At 39.4% G+C, this 19,941-nt stretch overlaps 2 long non-coding RNA genes and 1 other non-coding gene across 10 annotated transcripts in view; 2 read left to right on the top strand and 1 right to left on the bottom strand.

Annotated features, from left to right (window-relative positions):
* Window positions 1-11,082, top strand: part of LOC134808614 (uncharacterized) — a 54,234-nt gene extending 43,152 nt beyond the window's left edge. For 5 of the 6 annotated variants that reach the window (XR_010151945.1, XR_010151946.1, XR_010151944.1 and 2 more), the window contains 4 exons: window positions 4,136-4,254; window positions 6,681-6,802; window positions 9,052-9,236; window positions 10,494-11,082. This is a non-coding gene — a long non-coding RNA (uncharacterized LOC134808614). The remainder of the gene's footprint in view (window positions 1-4,135; window positions 4,255-6,680; window positions 6,803-9,051; window positions 9,237-10,493) is intronic. The other variant, XR_010151949.1, reaches the window with a different exon arrangement.
* LOC107969501 (uncharacterized) overlaps window positions 1-19,941 on the bottom strand; it is a 33,317-nt gene that overhangs the window by 1,901 nt on the left and 11,475 nt on the right. Inside the window, exons 2-6 of one of the 3 annotated variants that reach the window (XR_001711363.3) lie at window positions 16,699-16,905; window positions 16,195-16,318; window positions 15,630-15,716; window positions 14,802-14,986; window positions 5,854-6,026 (exon numbers count right to left, since the gene is read on the bottom strand). This is a non-coding gene — a long non-coding RNA (uncharacterized LOC107969501). The remainder of the gene's footprint in view (window positions 1-5,853; window positions 6,027-14,801; window positions 14,987-15,629; window positions 15,717-16,194; window positions 16,319-16,698; window positions 16,906-19,941) is intronic. The other 2 variants (XR_001711364.3, XR_001711365.3) reach the window with 2 other exon arrangements.
* LOC112206284 (small nucleolar RNA SNORA73 family) lies at window positions 14,829-15,029 on the top strand. The gene has a single exon (XR_002940518.1). It is a non-coding gene; the product is annotated as a small nucleolar RNA SNORA73 family (small nucleolar RNA).

Raw genomic sequence — 19,941 nt, 5'->3', positions numbered from 1 at the left:
GATTGTCATTCATCTTGATGCATTTCCTGAGGATTGCTTTCTTGAACTTGACCTTTTTACGTGTATTCTTCAAGATCTACCTCCTCTCGGAGAAACTCTCCCCGTCTTCTCCTTTCTATTGTCCCCTGAGTCATGGGTCGCTCTGAGTTCTTTCTGAGCCATTATAGGGAATTCTAGTGTAGGGCTTCTTACATTGAATTGGAATTATTTGTCCAAGTGTCAGCCTTCTCAACCAGACAGTAGACATTCTTTCCTCTGCTCCTTTCTGGCCTCCAGCACAGGCTGACACAGTGCCTAGTTACATGCATCATCAGTTGAAACCTCTCCCTTAACCCTGGTTGTCTCAAGTGTCACTGATGTCCAAATAATATAGGTGTATCTCTCCCTTTGTACCTCTTCTGCCTCACCTCATTACTGCTTCTCCTTTGCAGTTAGTAGATATAAAAGGTGGGTAACTTGCATAATTTCTCTATGCTTCACTTCCTTTATCATTAAATGAGAAGAGTAACAGAACAGAACTCAACCCAGGGACTTGTTACAACAAGGATTCAATGAGAAAATGCATGCACCATTTTAGCACAGTGCCTGAGTTATAATATATGCTCCATAAATATTAGCTGTTGGTGTTGCTACTACATAAGGATGATTTTTTAACAATTCAGTGTTTTGACGTAGCCTATAGCAAATTAAAAGCTATCCTTACTCATGTTTTGTTTTACCCTTTTTTCTATTGCCTCTATTGGATTTGTATTGACAATACCACTTAGCATAGAAATTTCATTTTAGATTTCATTCATGTGCATTGGTCATTTTGTCTACCCAGTATTTCTACATCTTTTCTTTGGTATGAGCATTCTAGCTGTCTTTTGAGAAATTACTATCCCTACGTTTTATGTGGTCCTCCTAATGGACTTGTCAATCACAGTGTCCTGCTAGCTACGTCTTCCATTCACAAAGTAGGGACATGACATGCCCTAAGCCAGGATAATCTCTATTCTAGAATTCTGTCACAGGACCAAATCTACTGATACTAACTCACTCATAGTCAATATTATACGTATCTCAGAAGCGATTTTAGCTCTCTATGTTCTGTTGCTTCACTATTACTTTAATTGTGGAAGTTTTAAGTTCACTATCTTTCTAACAAGTTAATCCTTTCCCTTAAATTGGGCCAGATTGTTATTCTGTGGCTTTCAACAAAGTAACCATAGCAGGTAAAACATTGCTCAGCTACATCAACACTGAATGAACAACTATCTTCTGAGCAAGTGAGAATTGGAAGGTAGAAGGCAATTCAAAACAGCATGAGACATAGTTCTGGTTTAAAAGAGATTGCAATTCAAATAGAAAGAAAAAACAAATATGGATAGAAATAAATTAATTCAGGAACAACTAAATGATAAGTAGTGGACAATTAAGTATTAGGTTAAGTCATATGCAATTTCTCTTTTCATAAGTTAAAAAAACTATTGACAATTTCATGTGGGTTAGTGTAATGGAATTCTAATGGAACATAAGAAAAGAAGAGAAAAACAGAAACAAAAACAAGATGAGCACTCTGCAATGGGAAAAGCTCCACGTAGGAGGTGAAACTTGAGCTGGACCTAAACGTGTGGACAGGCTTTGAAGAAAAGGAAAAGGACTTGGAAAGAAGAAGTGAATTAGGAAAGGCATAGAGATGGAAAAAAACATTCACCTTGAGGATCAAAAAGGAGCTCAGCTTGATGTAAGAAAAGGACATGTTTGGGAGATCGGTAGAAAGCATGCAGGGAGAATTGCATGAATAGCTGTAGTAGACAGAATAATGGCCCGTAAAGGAGTGTGTGTCCTAATCTCCAGGATCTATGGATATGTTAGGATACAAGACAAAGAGGAATTAAGGTTGCAGATGGAATTAAGATTGCTAACCAAATGACCTTAAAATAGAGGGATTATCCTAGTTTATGCTGTTGGGCCCAATGTGTCACAAGGGTTCTATAAGTAGAAGAGGAGGCAAAAGAGAAGCTTGCAGAGACATGCTTTGAAGCTTTGAAGCTTTGCTTTGCAGCTCTGGCTTTGAGGATGGAGGAATGGCACCACAAAATGAGAAATGTGAGCAGCTTCTAAAATAGAAACAGGGCAGGAAATGGATTCTTCCTTCCTTGTAGCCTCTGTAGGGAACACCTCTCTGCCCAAACCATGATTTTAGCCCAAGGAGATCTGTGTTCGACTTCATACCTATAGAACTGTAAGATACTCACTGTGTGTTGCTTGGAGCCACTAAGCTTTTGACAATGTCTTACTGCAGCAACAGAAAACAAATATAATGGTATTTAAAACAATTAATAAAAAAAATAAGGTATGGCTACTGACCAGTCAGAATGAATGCCCAACCAATCAAAAGTACCTGCTGAACATCAGCTCAGAGTAGATGGGATATAGCCACGTTACAGAGGGCTTTGAACTCGATTCCATGGATACCATGTCATCTATTGAGGTGTTAGGTATGAATGTATTCTGGTAAAAACCATAGGATCAATGGATGTTATCAGTGGCCCCTCTAACACACCTCTGTCCACACTGGAGTAAATTTTCATTTAAAAGTTGCCTGGTTTAAACATACCAACATTTTTTAAACTCTGTGTGATTCACCTGTGGGACCTGCTAGATTATTTTGTTTGATTATTTATGCTTAAATTATTAATGCAGCAGATAGTGTTGATGTTTATTGCTCATACTAGGCACAGTTCTTTGGCAGTCACTTTTCTCAGCAAGAGAATGAACTAAATGAAAAAAAAATTAAAAATTCATAACATTTAAAGCTTTCTTTTTTGTATAAGTTATAAATTAGATGGAAGAATGGAGTTTTTTCCTCTTTCCCCAAAACATGAGATGAAATGGCAGAGATTAGAACATCAGCAAGGGACCACTTCTGAGACTAAAAGTGAAAAAGGATGAGATTACATCAGGAAGTTTTGTGGCTTATTTGGGAGGGTCATCCTAGAAGAAAGGCCGACTTTGTCACTTTTCTCTTCTTTTCTTATATACAGTCAATAGCTCAATCTTTTTTTGTCCAAAACTATTTAATCTTATTTACACCATTAGTGATTAGAAAAATGCCTTCCAAATTAAAAAAAAAAAAAAGCTACTTTTGTGAATGAAACTCTCATACATTGGAAGTTATTTAGTCTGTGGGTTCTATGATGTGGTGCATGCATTCCTGTATGTTTGACTATTAAAAGCAAAGCCACGTGGTGTAAGAGATAGGGCATGGGCTTTAGAATCCAATGGAGGGGTTTCAAATCTCAGCTCTTTCATTTGCCAGCCATGCTGTTGGAGCATGTTAGTTGATACCTTTAAGTGTCCTATCTATAAAATCAGGATTAAAAAAGGCCTCAGCAGGCTATTAAGAACAAAGCTCACACATATATAGCTTACTATGTGCCAAGTACTGTTCTACTTTTTACACCTATTAGCTCATTTAATTCTCGCAACAACACTATGTGCTTGATCCTATTTTACAAATGAAGAAACCCAGACTTAGAGAGGTTTCTTATAATTTGCTTAAAGTCTCATAGCTAGTAAGTGGCAGAGCTGAGATCTGAACCCAGGCAGTCGGACCCCAAAGTCTATGATCTTAACTATTTAGTCTAATTACTGGTTTCCTTCCTCATTTCTTATCTGAAGGATTATACAGGCAATATTCAGCTTAAAAATAGGTTCCATTTTAAAATTCCCTTTGAAATTGTTGATTTGCCACTTTGAATTTATTTTATCCCAAAATTGTGCTACCAAAACAATACATCTATTCCAGGTTATTAACAAAAAACAAACATATAAATAAAAAGCAAACCTTTCATGGAAATAAAATATTATATATTTGTAATGCTAAAGAAGAAAAGTACCATAGAAGATAGTATAAATGACACCACGAAGACGATTGAACATTTCTAGCCCTCAGTTATCTTATTTGTGAAAGATCCTAGCTGTCCCTAAGATCCAAATTAGATGAGAATAAGGAAGTAAATGGAAATTGTGGTGGGAAATCTGAAGGGGGAGTTTAGGGTGCATGAATGCACTTGGAATTTGATGATGTGGGCTTTTATTTTGTTTAATTTCCCTTTAAAGTGTATAAATCCCCTTTCTCTTGATATAGATTCACCACCATCACTACTCTAAGTATTTTTCTTCTTGAGAAAGAGAAGGAGAGGGAAAGCAAGGAAGAGGAAGAGAAAGAGAAATGGATAAAAACATGGTCAAGTAGAAGAGTCTGTGGTGAGTTGAGGAACAAGACAAGATGGAGGTGGTAGTTGGAGAAATTGAGGATGCACATGAACCAGTGCCTTAGGGGACCAAATAGCTGCTGAACTTGGCCTTCATGGTAGTAGTGATGGCAGTGATGGTGATTTCAAGAACTATGAGGTATGAGGGCTGCTTTGAATGAACTGGGGGATTTATTGGAAGACAATGACAAGTTCAGGGCTTTAAACTCTGCTCAAATTATAGTAAGAGAACTAGAAAGCTTTTGCTATGGTGGCTCCTAAAGGTTCTCTTCCTATAACCATAGAGCTGACTTAAAGAGACCTCTCCTTCTCTTTCTCAAGAAGAAAAATAGAGTAGTGCTGGTGGTGAATCTATATCAAGTCAGAGGGAAGTGAGAGTAAGAGGGAAGTGAAGTAAGACAGTATAAATGGCACCAAAAGACGACTGAACATTTGCAAATCCAGACTCTCTGTTAAGTGCATTCATATCAAGAAATTCAATTCAATCCAATGTTACATTCCATCATCTAACCCTTAGAAGTCATTCCCACACACATGCTAGGCTTCTATCATTATAAATTAACAAAATTTTACTTGTTTTTGTTTAGTGGAAGCTAGCTCTTCCCAGATCAGATTTTGCACCCCCGGCACTTGCTAAGAAACGATCCTGGTTATAGGTGTAGAGATAGTAAGTGGTAGTTGGGGTAAGTTTTAAGGAGAATAGGCATTCTCTTGCAAGGCAGCTGCCCCAAGTGAGGTTATTACAGGGTCTTCAAGCAAAGGGAAACTAGTCTTCTCGAACTGAGGGGAATGAGCTGCTTCTACTGGGAAGGGAGGCTCATAGCCATTTGGGGATTCAAGATTCTCAGCTTTGACTCAATTGATCCAGATGCCACATCCAAAGAGTCAAGGTCCCACTTCTCCCCAGTCAATACCCTAAATTTCACATAAGAAGGTTGGTGAGTCTGTGTGACTTTGCAATCCACATAAGAATCTGAGTTTGATTCTCAATCAGGTCAGCTCTATGGTTATAGGAAGAGAATCTTTAGGAATCGCCACAGCAAAAGCTTTCTAGTTCTCTTACTATAATTTGAGCAGAGAGTTTAAAGCCTTGAACTTGTCATTGTCCTCCAATAAGTCCCCCAGTTCATTCAAAGCAGCCCTCATACCTCATAGTTCTTGAAATCATCATCACTGCCTTTGCTACTACCTTGAAGGCCAAGTTCAGCAGCTATTTGGTCCCCTAAGACACTGGTTCAATTGGCACTTTATCACAATTAGTCACAATTAGTCAAGATGCCACTGCATGCCATAAAATACTACTATTTCATTTCCATTAGCAGGGTGCAGCATTGCACTCAAGCCCAGGGATTTAAACCAATCCCATAACTCCATTTGGAGGACCTCTCTTCTGGGATTACTCCTGATATAAGTACTGTACATTCAGGGTCCATGAGAGAAATAAAAACCACATTGGGAATTTCAACTGGGAAATTTAATAAAGAAATTTAGAAAATTCCAGAACAAAAAGGCAATCCAGCCGGAGATCTGGTAGTTCAAAGGAGGGGCCAAATGGAGAATGGGATGCAGACCTTTGAGGCAGAGAAAGTACCTGGATGCTGCAGTTCCTTGACGGGGTATGAGGAAGCAGGTTCTTTGTACTAGGAGGAGTGGAAGATGCCATTCCCAGAATAATGCTATTAGAACAGCTTAGACCTTGAAGAAAGAAGTCTCTTTTCTTCTCCTGGCTTTCTTTCTTTAGTATCTTCTATTGACAGAACCTAACTGGGAATAAAGGAAAAATAGTTTTCAGAGTCCTGGTTGCAGTATCACAGAACAGATCATAGAAGGCCAGGTTTGGAATGAGAGACAGTAACTAAATCACTGCACAACGAGTGAGAGGTGAAGGAGTTGGCAGTTACATGTAAGGAGCATGTGTGGCCAAACCATTCACACAGTGCCTATATGAACATAACTATAGCCATGGACTAAGATAATCAAACCATTAACCAAACCAATGTAGCCAAATTGGTTTAAAAGTTTATTTGTACCAAACTGATAAACTTTTTTTCTTCATTTGACACTGTTTCGGAGATGTTGCACATCAAGCTTTTAGCTAGCCATGTGTACAAAATCTTCCAGCCTAGTATAAGATGAAGAAAATATCTGCTGCCATGATTCTCCGTGGACAACTGATAGACACCGTGAGCAACAGGACTTGGATTTCTGAACATTTGCTCTGTGGCAAAGCCATACAGATATCCCCATGTGAACTGGAAATATCTCAGGCTAATCCACTTTATCAGTGTAAACCTGAATCTGAGTCTAGTGTGAAGTACAGTGAAAACTTAAACTGTGTTGTTAAGTAAAATATCTGACATAAATGTATAGATGAATGAATAATTTAGAAAATGAATATCTGATCCATTTTTGTTACAGATTTCAGGTAAATCCAGATTTGGAGCTTGAATGACTCAAATGCTTTGCCTACATTGATCCTACATTCAGGCTGCTTACATATCTCTTGGCTTCTCTGAGAACCAGATTGTCACCACTTAAAGGTCTGTTAGAATTTTCACAAAACCTTCTCAACTGATTTCTTCTTCATGGGAAAGTAAAAGCAATGAAAATGCCTTCAAGTTAACTAGGTCTTATTAGGTACAAATTGTTGCAAGGAAAATGAGGTGGGATGGAAGTAGAAGGTTGTTCTGAAATCATCTTACAAATGTCAGCATTCGAGACCTGAGTAATCCAAGATAACAAGAGCAGATCACTGATCTCTATAGAGAATGCTCTACAAAGGACTTGGAAGGAACGGTAAACCCACAGGGCTTTCAACCCTCTTCCTATGAACAATGGGGCTCATAGGGTTTGCAAGATACAGGAAGAAGCTCCTGGAGATGCCAGACAAAGAAGGAAAGGTGATCCATCAACCTCCACCTGCTTTACAAACAGACAACCCCTGCTTAGCAGCCCCTTGTGGATGAGGCTAAGCTGAGTGAATGGAGTCGAGTGGAGATGTTCCCACCTTGCGGAGCTTCCTAGAGTGGCTGCTGCTTCCTTCGATGTCACAAATTGGGCAAATCCTCCAACAATAAGGCACCCCAGACTGTGCTCCAGCTTTCAGAGGGAGCCTTTCACAGCAGCTTTCAGCCGTGGGCTGTAATGGTGCCACATGCGTCACTGGGGCTAGGATCTGTCCCCTAAGCACTGCGGTCAGAGGCCCAGTGAGTGATGTGGTCTAGGGCCGTGGGTGCTCACTCACATTCTGCTTTGGTCTTGACCACAGCATCAGAAATGATTTGACGCATTGGGTTTGAACATGTTTTGAGTTACTCTGTATTGCATACACATGTAAAACAAATCTGGGAACCCACAAGTGTGTGACCAATTATTTTGCTCCTCTGCAAAGTGTTTATTAAATTTTCAAAAACGAGATGATACAAAGAGGCAAACAACAGAAGCAATCACAAATCCAAAACAGTTTTCAAATCTATAAACAATTTTTGAAAAACATTCAAGTAACTTTCCAACTGTGTTGCCAATGCAGTGAGGAAAACAGATCTTTCTTAAGGTTCGGGAAATTTTCAAGTGTGTCAGAGTGACCCACACACATCTGTTGGGATGTTGTGAGTGGCAGTGAATTCACGGAGAAGCTCTTGCTCCAGACTTTCAGGATACAAAAGCATCAAAAGCAAGTCCTTGCATCTTGGTGCCCTTTAGTGACTCTAGGTGTCTCAAGATTGGAAGCCCAGAGACCCTGGTCCAAGACCAACTTCTGCGCCTAGTCATATAAGAGATATTGGACAAACCACATTGAGCCTTAGCCCTTTATCTATGAAAAGAAATGCTTTGTCAAACCATTAGCAGTGACTCATTAAGAGGTTTTAAAGACAATTTAGTGGGTCATACCAATATTTTAGAAGAAAACAAAACAGAATCCAACCAAAGAGAAAATATCAGAGTGTATTACAAGTAGCGAAAATAGGCCTTGTTTTAGGAAATTTCTGTTTCAATACGTGTGTGTATTGAAATTGTTTTGTTCCTCTATAACATGCTTATTAACTTTTAAAAATGAAAAAAATATAAAGAGGTAAATGCCAGAAGCAATCACAAACAAGCCCCAGTTTTTAACAATTTCTGAAAAACATTAACTTTCCATTTTACTGGCAAGTAATATATTTTTCTGTACTAGGTTATACAATAAAGTGTTTTTCTTAATAAAGATTTTGGTCAAGAGGTTTAAAAAACACCCCTCTTAAGTTTCTTTCCAGCTCTAATATTCTATGATTCCCAAAGATAGAAGGGACCTGCTCACTGAGCCGTAATGATAATACTCTCATGTAACATTTTTTAGCACTTACTACGTTTCCAGGCACCGTGTCAATTGCTTTCCATGCATCATCTCATTGAACACTCCCAACAACCCTATGTGTTAGGTAATCATGATGCTGTTTTACAAAGACTGAGGAAATTAAGCAATCTTGGAGAGGTTCAGAACATAGAGTTAGCAGGAGAGCCAAGATTTGAAACTTACAGGCTGACTCCCAAGTCTTTAATTTTTCTTATGATTTGCTGCCAAACATGTGAGATTCTGAGCATCAGTTAGTAACTGGGCCTCTGGTGCAGATGGGCGCAGGTCTTTTGCCTGAATTTCCATGTGAAGGAGGATGACCAATCATTTCTCTTCCTCTTGACTAGGGGAAGGTGCATTGTGCATTTCAAAAGCCTGCCTAGCCCGGGGAGATAAGGGGGTCGTTTTATCTCTTTGCATTTCATTTTACTCATCTGTAAATCAAATTTCCCTCAGTGTCTTCCAGAGTCCTCACGAGTATCAGAGAAGGCATAATCCGTACACGTGGCTTCATTTAAAATGAAAATATCAAGCAGTGTCATTTTCACAAGTATCCCCACACTGTCTGAGGCTGAAAAGAAGAGTGTAGCTATGCACACTGCAGTTAGAAGAAAATTTCAGCTCAATTGGAGGATGTAAAGGTACAAGTAAGGTTTCAGCAGAAGCGCTCATGAACCCCACATGAAGTCTTTCTTCTTTCTTAGGTCATACCTCCTTTAATGCATGGATGCTGGCTTAACTTTACCAGGAGTCAGAATAGGCTTCTGTGTGTATTCTTGACTAGAAGTAAAACAAATATTTTCTTTCTAAAGTTATTGAGTCCCATTGATCTATGTGAAATTTCACCATTAGATAGTCATTCCTTTTGCTTGAAGGCTTTGGGTCTGCAGAAATTCCTGATTAAAAATTAAACCTTTCTATGGTTCACGAGCAAAATAATTAATCACCTAAATGACAATTAGGTCATTCTATAATTGAATAAAATTCCAATGATACACAAACAGTAAGTTCAACTGGGAGCCATGGGTAAGATTCACAGTGTGCAGCATGATCTGGAGAGACAAGCTTGGTTGGGGGTCTAAGTAAAGCATGAAATACAGTGGGGAGGGTCACAGAAAAGCATCGAAGACAACTCTTAGCCACTTGTAAAATTTTGCAAGGAGTTGCAATACTCCAGAATAATCACAATCTTTTCATACAGTGCTTCCCAGTTTATAACATGTTATTCTATTTAACACTCCCAGCATCCCTTGGGGTAGATATTTCTGGAGGAGGAAACTAAGGAGAGAAGGGATGTGACTCGACCGAGGTCACCCACTGTGAAATGGCAGGTCATACAACTCCTGAGCCCTTCTGAATCAACCACACTTTCTTCCCAGGCAGATGGGCTCATTCTCAGTGCCCAGATCTGAGCTCAACCATTCTCTCTCTGGAAAAAGACATCTCATGCCACTTTTGACACATGTCAGGGAACACAGAGATACATCAAAGAATACATTCTGGCTTTAATGCCTACCAGTGAAATAAAAGACTGGAGATGTGGCTGCGTGTGGTACAGGCACACACACCACAATGCACACACAGCACACATACAGGATCACTGGGAAGAGTGTCTGTTCTAGGTTCATAATTCAACCAAAATGTATCAGTGATTAAAGCAATTGAGCTTTGCTCCCATCTCTGATTTCGCCTTGACTTTCAGTCCTCTGCTTCTTTCTCCTTTTCTCCCCGCCCACTTTTTAGTGGCCTTTGTTCTTCGTTCCTGAGCCATCTGGTTGCAAAGTATGGTAGGAGCACAGTGCAGCAGGCACATGAAAAAGCAGTTCAAAAAAAAAAAAAAATAGTAGGAGTGAAAACAAAAGACATGAAGATCCTGAATTTTTAATTTCTCTTTTCAGATTGAAATATCACTGCTCCTAGTTCTGATGCAAAATTGAAAAGAGTGCACTGGGTCTTCAAATGGCATATTGACAAGGAGAAAGAGGAAAGGATGCCCCAGGACAGCCTGGGGGTCAAGGCTGGGCTCAGGCATGCCTGGACAAGCCATGCAAGTTGTCTCTGGACTTGAACCACATATCAGAGGAGCTATTTGAGGAGCCACATCAGCATACCTGCTTCTGTGGGCCCCCAGGCTGTGGTGCTCAGCCCTTGCACTATGAAACACTTTTTTTTCCAGAAGCCAAAGCTTTGAGCATCTCCTCCCATATAGAGAGTGCATATGTTTACGTCCATGTCTTTCGCCATGTGAACGCATGCAACCACCACCTCAAATATCATAAATCCTCTCTCTCCCCCTTTCTGTCTGCCTGTTTATCTACAATCTGTCTATTTAAATTCTTTTTAAACAAGAAGGGAATATCTTTATGCCTGTTTGTAGGGATATTCTACATCCATCTGTTATTTACATCATTCGTTTTCCTGAGGTGTCTCCAACAAATCCTGGCTGGATGCACTGTATGTGTTATTAATAAAACAGCTGTAAAAATATTAACTGTACGGCCTAATTGTCAGCCCTGATTGGGAGCCAAGTTTATCCCCGGACGGATGCGGAGACTCAGAATTTGGGCTTCCATCCAGATCTGACCCTTGCAGCTCACTTTACATTTGATTCTTTGACCATTTAAGCTGTTCTGGCTTCTTTTTCCTCCCAGGGATCTGTGCACATCCGGCCTCCTGGCCTCCTGGCTCCTTCAGGTGGCGCTGGTCCAGCTTCCTGAATGTTCATGGCCAGGCCTTTCTCCTCCTCCCCCTACTTTTGTTAAACTTAACAGCCATATGCTATAGAATCACCTTCCAGTAACTTAAAAGATGAGTAGAAATATTGTCAGCATTGCCTCTCTCTGCACACTGGTAGGAAATAGCATTTGGAGAGTCTGCATTGGAAAACACATCTCTATTAAAAGCATTGGGTTAGGATACCAGAAAACCCAGAGTGATTGGCTGCAAAGTGATACTTCCTCAGTATCTGGAATCAGATCAATCTTTCAGCCAAACCTTCTGGATAGGGAAGATAAATGAAGAGGTGATAATACATTTTATTTTTAATGAAGTGCTCAAAATAAACCAAATGAGGGCAGAAGTTGGCAAATGAGGCATTTTTTTACTGTGCCCTCCTTGGGATAGTTGGATTAACCCTGACTGGCTTATACCTAAGTGAGGCTGAAGTGTTTACTGTGGGGCAAGACTGGGAGGATAGACATTGCATAGAAAAAACTTGATTCTGCCAGTATCCAGAAAGCCTTGGCGTCGTCTGCATCTAACTCTTAGGTGATTTCATAGAAGAACATCCTTAGGTAGGGTGGTATGATGGTTTGCTTCATTACACATGAAATACATAAATTATCTGCCAACATTTCATAGGCCAAAACATTAATGACACCATTCAAGCTCATAGTCCCAGTAACATTTAACATGGCTGTGATTAGCTGTCAAAAAGTTGGATAAGATTTGATGCTTTATGTTTTTTTTTTTTTCTCTATTGGGACTTTATTATTGCAATATTCCACTCCAGTGAAGGGTTTTGGAAATTTTATAGGATTGGCCTTTGATTTTGCTTATTTTTTTAGGAAGATTCCAAGCAGGCTCTCCTGCCATAGAAGATTACCTCTCATATTCTCTTAACCTCACATTTTCCAGGCCATCACTGCAAAGGTTTCCAAAAAGACTGCTTGTCCTGGGGTCACCATTCCAATTCTCATAACCATTAGTATTGACAATCTGGTAGGACACTAATGGTTTGTTTGACTTTCACATTTTTAAACAATCACTTGTAAGGGGAACCCATATTTTTGTCTCTAGCAGAAGTGATGAAAATTTAAAAAGAGAAACCAAAAACTTCAAATTACCAGTCCTTAAAAGAAACTGCAGCAGGATGTCAATGAAATCATCAAATACAGTGCTGGAGAGCTGACCTCAACAGAAAATTTAACACTCCACTATCTTGCTTGAAAAATACAGATTTTTTTATACATGGTCAATTGCCTTCCAAAAATGTCTGCATTGTAAAATGTTTTTGTCTAACAATTGGACTAGATTAAAGTGACTTCATGGAGACAAACTGTTTTTAGCCTTGAAAGAACTAGTAATTATTAGATGTTTCAATGGAAGCTACCTCTTTTTTCCACCTTTGTTTACCATATAGTTACCTGAGTTTAAATGTGTTGGTGTTTCCTGACCCATATCTTATAAATGTATGACAAATTAAATGTCTTTTCAATGAAGCAAAAGGAAAACGTTTAATAGAAATCTTAACTTTCATGAGAGCAAGAACTTGCTTTATCTACCATATGTGTCTCCCATAGTGCTTAACAGACAGCTGTTTGCCAATAGAGCTCAATATTCATTGACTAATGACCAAGTTAATCAAATTCTCTACTTGGCATAAGAGGGAGGTCTAAGTTTCTTCCTGCTTTAAGCTTCTATATTGAACTCTTACATGGTAAAAAGACTTTTAGCAATTCTTTATTTTATTTAGATGTTAAACAGTGTTTGCTGAGTATTTTCTATGGTGCTTAGCACAGGGGTAGGCACCAGGATGGATTCATAAATAAATGTGAGACTTGCCTCCCACCAATAAAAATTGTATAATTTGTTTGTGGAGCCAGGATATCACATAGCAGAGGCATTGTAAAATCTGGAGTAGAATGGTAGTAACTGCATATAGGCAGATGGGGCATTCAATTTCAAGGAAAAAGGGCTGTGGGATTAGTTACAAGACAAAACTTCACATGAAAGACAGTGGAGGAGCTGGATCATATAGAAAGCAGAAAATGAGGAAAAAATAAGCAGTTTAAGATTGAAGACTTGGTAGACCCAACATATACATTGCTGAACTTCTTGTCCTAAAGCCTAAATAACAATAACAGATGGAGACTAACTGGTAAGCTCAAAGTTTGGTGATAATTCAAGCTTTTCTTATAATCAATGTTTATGATGTGAAAAAAAGTCTGCACTCAAGTGTCTGGTATGCATTAATAAGTTACTGAATATGTTTAAGACGGAACAAACGTTATGCCATTGTTAATGTTCATTAAAATGTGGCATTCCGAGAAGGTGAGAAGTTAATTTTTGGTGATGGCTTCTGGAAGTAGATGGAATGAATAGTCCTGAGGGTATTCGATTACCAGAGAGAAGGCTACTGAGGAGATAAGTTTAACTTCCATGATTCTGGAAATCTCAAGTGAAAAAAACTTTAAAAATGACAAATTCAGGAAATATTTACCATTTCAAACAAAACACTGACTTTCCATTACTTTTGCCTGGCAGAGAAGTGAAAATATTGATCTCAGAGGAGATAGCTTTTTGTTTAGGAAAATATTCTGAAGTGCTTTTTTTTTTTTTTTGTAAACGATGCCCCTGCTATCTTAAAAGATAGGATGAAAAAAGAGAGAGAGAGAGAGAGCTAAGCTGCACTACATAAAAAATTAACTGGACTTTGGGAACTGGTCACTGATGCCTCACTGGTGGTTGGAGAGGGCTGAGCAACTTGGCAAGAGGCTGGCAAGAAGCCTAGAAAGAAAAGACAGCCATGCAGACATCCAGGTGGAGTGGATAGCTGAGGGGCTTTTAAGAGTAGTGGTGATTAATATTCAGTTGTCAATGTTTCCTATTCTGAGCTGTGCTGAAACCATTCATTTCTATCTTTAAAGCTTTAGTTAAGATCTGCCCAGAGATGTGTTGAGTGTTGGGAGAGAGTGGAGCAGTGCTTAAGTCTGGGTCAAAGTAGTGTAGAAAGAGGATGTTGGTTATGGGAGCTGAGACAGATAATTTAGGGCAGGCTGCCCAATGACTGACCCTGGAGAACAACAGCCTTCCCTTGGGAATGCTCAAAGGTTTCAGGAAGAGTGTGGAGGACATGGGTAGAGGCTTGAGCCATTTCATTTGGATAGTGAAGAAAAGGGAAATATCAGGCTCCTGACATGCAGGTAAATTTTAGCCATGCTGAGACAGCTGGATGAACAGAATGATGACAACATATCTATCCATCTGTCCATCCATCCATCCATCTGCCAATTGATTCAATCATTCGTCATTCAGTAAGTACCAAGAACCTATTATATGTGAATCACTACATTACGAGAGACACAGTTTCTTTTGTCCAGATTTCAATTTTAAGTATTAATGTATACACAAAGCACATTAAAGAAATAAAACCCAAAGCTTCAAGGATGAGGTTGACTTTATATGGGCCTCGGAGAATGACTTACATTTGAATAAGAATCAAATGAGAGATTCCAACATGGATACCCTGGGAAGTCACTCTCCCCAGGCTCTGTCTAAATGGCATAGGGGAGCACAGGGTCCCATCCCAGGATGTACTGTCCTTTGCCACAAGTTAGAGATGAAGCTGGGTCTGGTGTCTGTGCCTGAATATTCCTACAGCTTCTGAGTCCTGTGGACAATGACAGAGGAGACAGACCATGCAGGAAATTTGTCTAGTATAAAATAAAACTAAAAGAAAGAATTAAAGGAGGGAAGAATAACATTCACAGCAACTCTTTATATTTAGATACTATTTTGTAATTTATCATGAAATTTCATGTATAATAGCTGATCTATCATCACAACTGCCCTTTGAAGTAGGTATTATTATTCTCATCTCTCAGAAGACAAAACTGAAGATCATAGTTTGAGCAACGTGTTCCAAAAACATAAAATTAGACCATGTGAATAATTCAGTGATCAGAGTAATTGTTACTAGTTTTCTCTCAGATCTAAAAATATTCCCTGACTTGCTCATCATTTTAATAGTTTATATTAAAAGTAGAGGACATATAATGAAATTTAAACTAATAAAAGATAGAAATAATGAAAGATTACTGATTAAATCATTCATTCTTCATCTGAATAGCCAATTCCCCATCTTATATGATACAATTCTCAAAAATGTTATGGTCATGTCATTTTTCTGGGATGCATCACATAAACGAGAAGATACTTTAGAGAGTATTTGGGTGTTGATAAATGCATCTATTGCATACCACCTCTGCTTATTCCTATCCTAACATTATGAACAGTGCTAAAGAAATACTAACTATAGTCTCTGCCCCAAAGAAGCTTCTCATCTTCTATGTAGAAGTTTTCTCCTTTCATGAAAGAACTGTGATGACTTTAACTTCCACCTAAGAGCTCAAACATGGAAACATTTTACCAAGTTAAAAATAAGCAATTTCTAACATTCATTAATTACACCAGGATGAGTTATCAAGAAAAAAAGTAATTGGCATAAGCATTTTCTTTCCCTACTCCCATTCTGGGTAGAAGAAGTTAGCACTGTATCTCTAAATGTTCAAGTTGTCCTTACTCCCATGTCTGTAGGGGAAATGGAAACTTCCTTTCATGACTTTATCCTCCTCATCCCACTCTCCTTCGGACCTTGAGTGTCATTAAGTTGGGTAAGGAGAGGCAGAACTTTGGCGATTTGGGTGTGAAGACGTAGGAATAACTGGATCCACCAGAAAGACAGAGATTCCTTAGAATTCCTCCAGCACAGAGAAGCCATAAACTTTCCAGCAATGGGCCACATTGTGGGCCATGCTCCAGTGAGGAACTGCTATGGGGTGCTGGGAGGGAGACACTGGACACATGCACAGCACTGACCTTGAAGGCAGCAATGAGTTTCCCAATGGGCGTGACCATAGCCAGTTTTGTTGACGCCTAAAAAGGACCCCTCTGCAGCCTCCTGGAGCAGCCGCCTGAGTGTTGCTGGAATACCAGCACCTGACTAAAGGGACAACAGAAATAATGGTGACTCTAAGGAAGGAAATGTCCCTCAATTTTTCTCCCAGCACACACACAAAATCAATATCTTTTTAAAGGGTTAATGAAACTAGTTTCACTAGTCAGATGCGTGGGTGCTCAGAGCAAATTTAATTTAATAAGGACTAGAAACTCCACGTGTGCCATTCCTTGCCCTTAAGTGTTGTGAGGTATAAGTCACCTACATTTACAGGCAGCTGATCCTCATTAATCAGGGATTTCCTATTTGGGGATTTGCCTACTTGCTAAAATTTATTTCTAATCCCAAAATCAATACTGGAGGTACTTTTGCAATTACTCATGAACATGGTCAGAGCAGTGAAAAATTTGAATTCTCACACTCACGTTTCTAGCTGGATCAAATAAGGTGACACTCCCCCTTCTTGTTTCAGCTTTCTTATTGCAAACATGTGTCCTTTACATGGTCTATTTAGTGCCACAATTTTTACAATTTTCTGCTTCCTGTTGATGATTTTGCTGTTTAAAATGGCCCCCAAACATACAGCTGAAGTGCTGTGTAGTGTTTCTATGTGCAAGAAGGCTGGGATGTACCTAATGAAGAAAATATGTGTTAGATAAGCATCATTTAGGAATGAGTTATAATGATTTTGGCCATGTGTTCAATATTAATGAATCAACAACATATATTAAATAAGGTGTCTTTAAACAGAAACACACATGAAACAAGGTTATGTATTGACTGGTGGACAAAAATGTTGTAAACAGTAGCTTGCAGGAATCTAACCCTGTATTTCCCCTAAGAGAATGACCCTGTATTTCCCCTAAGAGCAAAGACCAATGACTTGGACTTTATAACTATCATGAATAATAAGAATCTACTATATTTATGTATTCTTTGACTCAACCTATTATGTGCAAAACATCCCATTAAGCAGCAAAACAAAAATAGGCAATAAATTCTGCAATTTCTGCCAGATCCTAATATACTGCAACCATACCATTCACCACAGAACAAAATTCAATGCAGGTTCTCTTTCATTCAGGAAGTGTTTTGGGCCTCATGATTATTTCTGGAAGTAAAGGAGATAATTATAAGGCATTCTCCTTTATACAAAAGCTCTAACAAGAACACTGAGGACAGCTCTGAGGATGTTTGTAGTGTGACTTCAGTGTATTTGCGGTCAAGGCTTCCTGTTATAAACACAGGACTCTGGATTCCCAGGGGGCTTTGTGAGCATCTGATACTGGATGGGACTTGGCATGTTGCATCCCAGCACAGGAGTGTATGTAAACAGGTTGGAAAATGATCAGCTTGACCCCTTCCCAATGTAGGCAAGGTTAACAAACAAACAAAATTCACACAACCTATGCCTATGAGAATGTTGGTTTTGCACATGTATAAATTGGAAACTGACAAGTTTACAAAGTGAATGTGGCTAATGATGACTGATGCTTGACTTACGAGGTTGGAGCCAAAAAAGTCAGCCATTTGCTATGGGGCCAACTTTAAGTTCTGGAGCATTTTAATCCTAATTTAGTATTTTGTCACAGTTTTGTGATTATGTCACCAAAGAAGCAATTGCAGTCCTCAGGTGAGCCTCATGGGTAATTGGGTTGAGTTCTAGCATATTTCCAAGACTTGGTAGCAACATTATAACTAAACGGTAAAGAAGTAGTCTAGAAGGTAAGCACCAGAAGGATGAGAATTTTTGGCTGTATTGCTCATCACTACATCCCTGGAGCCTAGAACAGGGCTTGGCATAAGGGAAGCACTCCATAAATACTTGTTAAACTAGGTCCATTTAACACTTTAATATGCTGTGATATGAGTGCTAGTGTTTCTGGATATAGAGCATCATGTATCTCTGTCCTGCTTCTCATACCTTTGTTACTCCCCTCCCCAGCCCGATCTATCCCAGTCTCTACTTTGCCCTCTAAGCAGCCAGTGATTTCAACCCCAGAAGAAACCAACAGAAGAAGCAGAAGCTCCATTGCTGGGCAGAAAGTCACCAAGTACCCATCTAGTTCTATGACGTGGGCCTCTATTCCCAGTGATCCTGCTCCTGACCACTTCCAGAGGAGAGTCTATTATTTCAGAGAAATCACACCTCTGCCATGTAGAGGACTGATTATTTACTTACAGGCAATTGGTAGTATTTTGCATAAGGATCTTAGCTTGTTTTAGCAAGGATGCCTTTGAGGTGATGGAGTTGTTGATTTTGTGGCTGCTAATGATATTTTTAAATTTAGAAATTTTTCCCTTTTATGTATCATAACCCACCCAGAACCCAAATTTCTCTCCAGAGTTTTTAGGAGGCATTAGGCAGGCTATTTGGGATTAGAACTCATGTTGTTCTATGCAGTTTTTCTCCATCCCCTATTTCAAGGATTCCTCCTTATAACTGAGTTTCTCTAAGCCTCTGTTTCTTGTCATACGTTTTTCTTTTTTTTGAGACATAGTCTTGCTCTGTCACCCAGTCACCCAGGCTTGTGTACAGTAGCACAATAATGGCTCACTGCAGCCTTGGCCTCTTGGGCTCAAGTGGTCCTCACACCTCAGCTTCCCAAGTAACTGGGACCACAGGCATGTGCCATCACGCCCAGCTAATTTTTTTTTTTTTGTAGAGATAGGGTCTCACTATATTGTCCAGGCTGGTCTCGAACTCCTGGGTTCAAACAATCCACCTACTTTGGCCTCCCAAAGTGATGAGATCATAGGCATGAGCCACTGCATTGGGCCCTTGTCATATTTCTTTGGGGAAAACTCCCTTGTTATGTGGGTGATATGACTTCGCCATGAATAAGTAAAAATTTACCATTTGCACTTATTATTCACTTGCTGTATGCTGAGCTCTTGAAGGGTACTTGGACTGAATTGTATCTCTTCCCATGTTAAAGCCCTAACCCGTAATGTAACTGTATTTGGAGATAATCCTTTAGGAGGTAATTGAAGTTAAATGAGGTCATAATGGTAGAACCCCAATCCCACAGGGCTGGTTCCTTGTAAGAAGAGGAATGAACATCAGAGCTCTCTCTTACTGAAATGTGAAGACGCAGCAAGAAGGCAGCTGTCTACAAGCTAGGAAGAAAGCCCTCACCTGAAACCAAGTTGGCCGACACTTGGACTTCTCCACCTCCAGAGCTATGAGAAATAAATTTCTGTTAAGTTACTCAGTCTGTGGAATTTTGTTATGGCAGACCCAGCTGATTTAAACGAAGGGATTTTCTACTTTCTATGTAATTCAATAAGTTTGCAGATTAATTACAGCATTGAAAGTTACAATCTATATGTCATAAGAGCATTAAAGCACACACAAGTCCTCTCATCTGCCATGAGATCTTATCTATAGACCTCTCATCACACTCACCTTCAATTACAAAACCTCTCATTGTTGCAAAGTTCTCACCCAGACAAGATCTTGCATATGCTCATAGACAAGTTTTCTTGGCTACTACATGGGGGCTTCCTCTTGATTTCTCATTGCCCATCTCTCACAATTTTCACAGTGCATCCTCCAGAGTTCACAGCCTGCAGCTATCTCCCTCAAGTTTCCTTGCAGATTCCAATGCTGTAGAAGCACTGGCATCTTTGAGGGTCCAAAATGGCAGGTGCCATGTTCTCTGGAA

Source organism: Pan troglodytes, chromosome 17, assembly GCF_028858775.2.
Source record: "Pan troglodytes isolate AG18354 chromosome 17, NHGRI_mPanTro3-v2.0_pri, whole genome shotgun sequence".
Classification (NCBI taxonomy): Eukaryota; Metazoa; Chordata; class Mammalia; order Primates; family Hominidae; genus Pan; species Pan troglodytes.
Note: the sequence above shows the minus strand (reverse complement) of the source record. Positions and strands in the feature narration are given on the sequence as shown.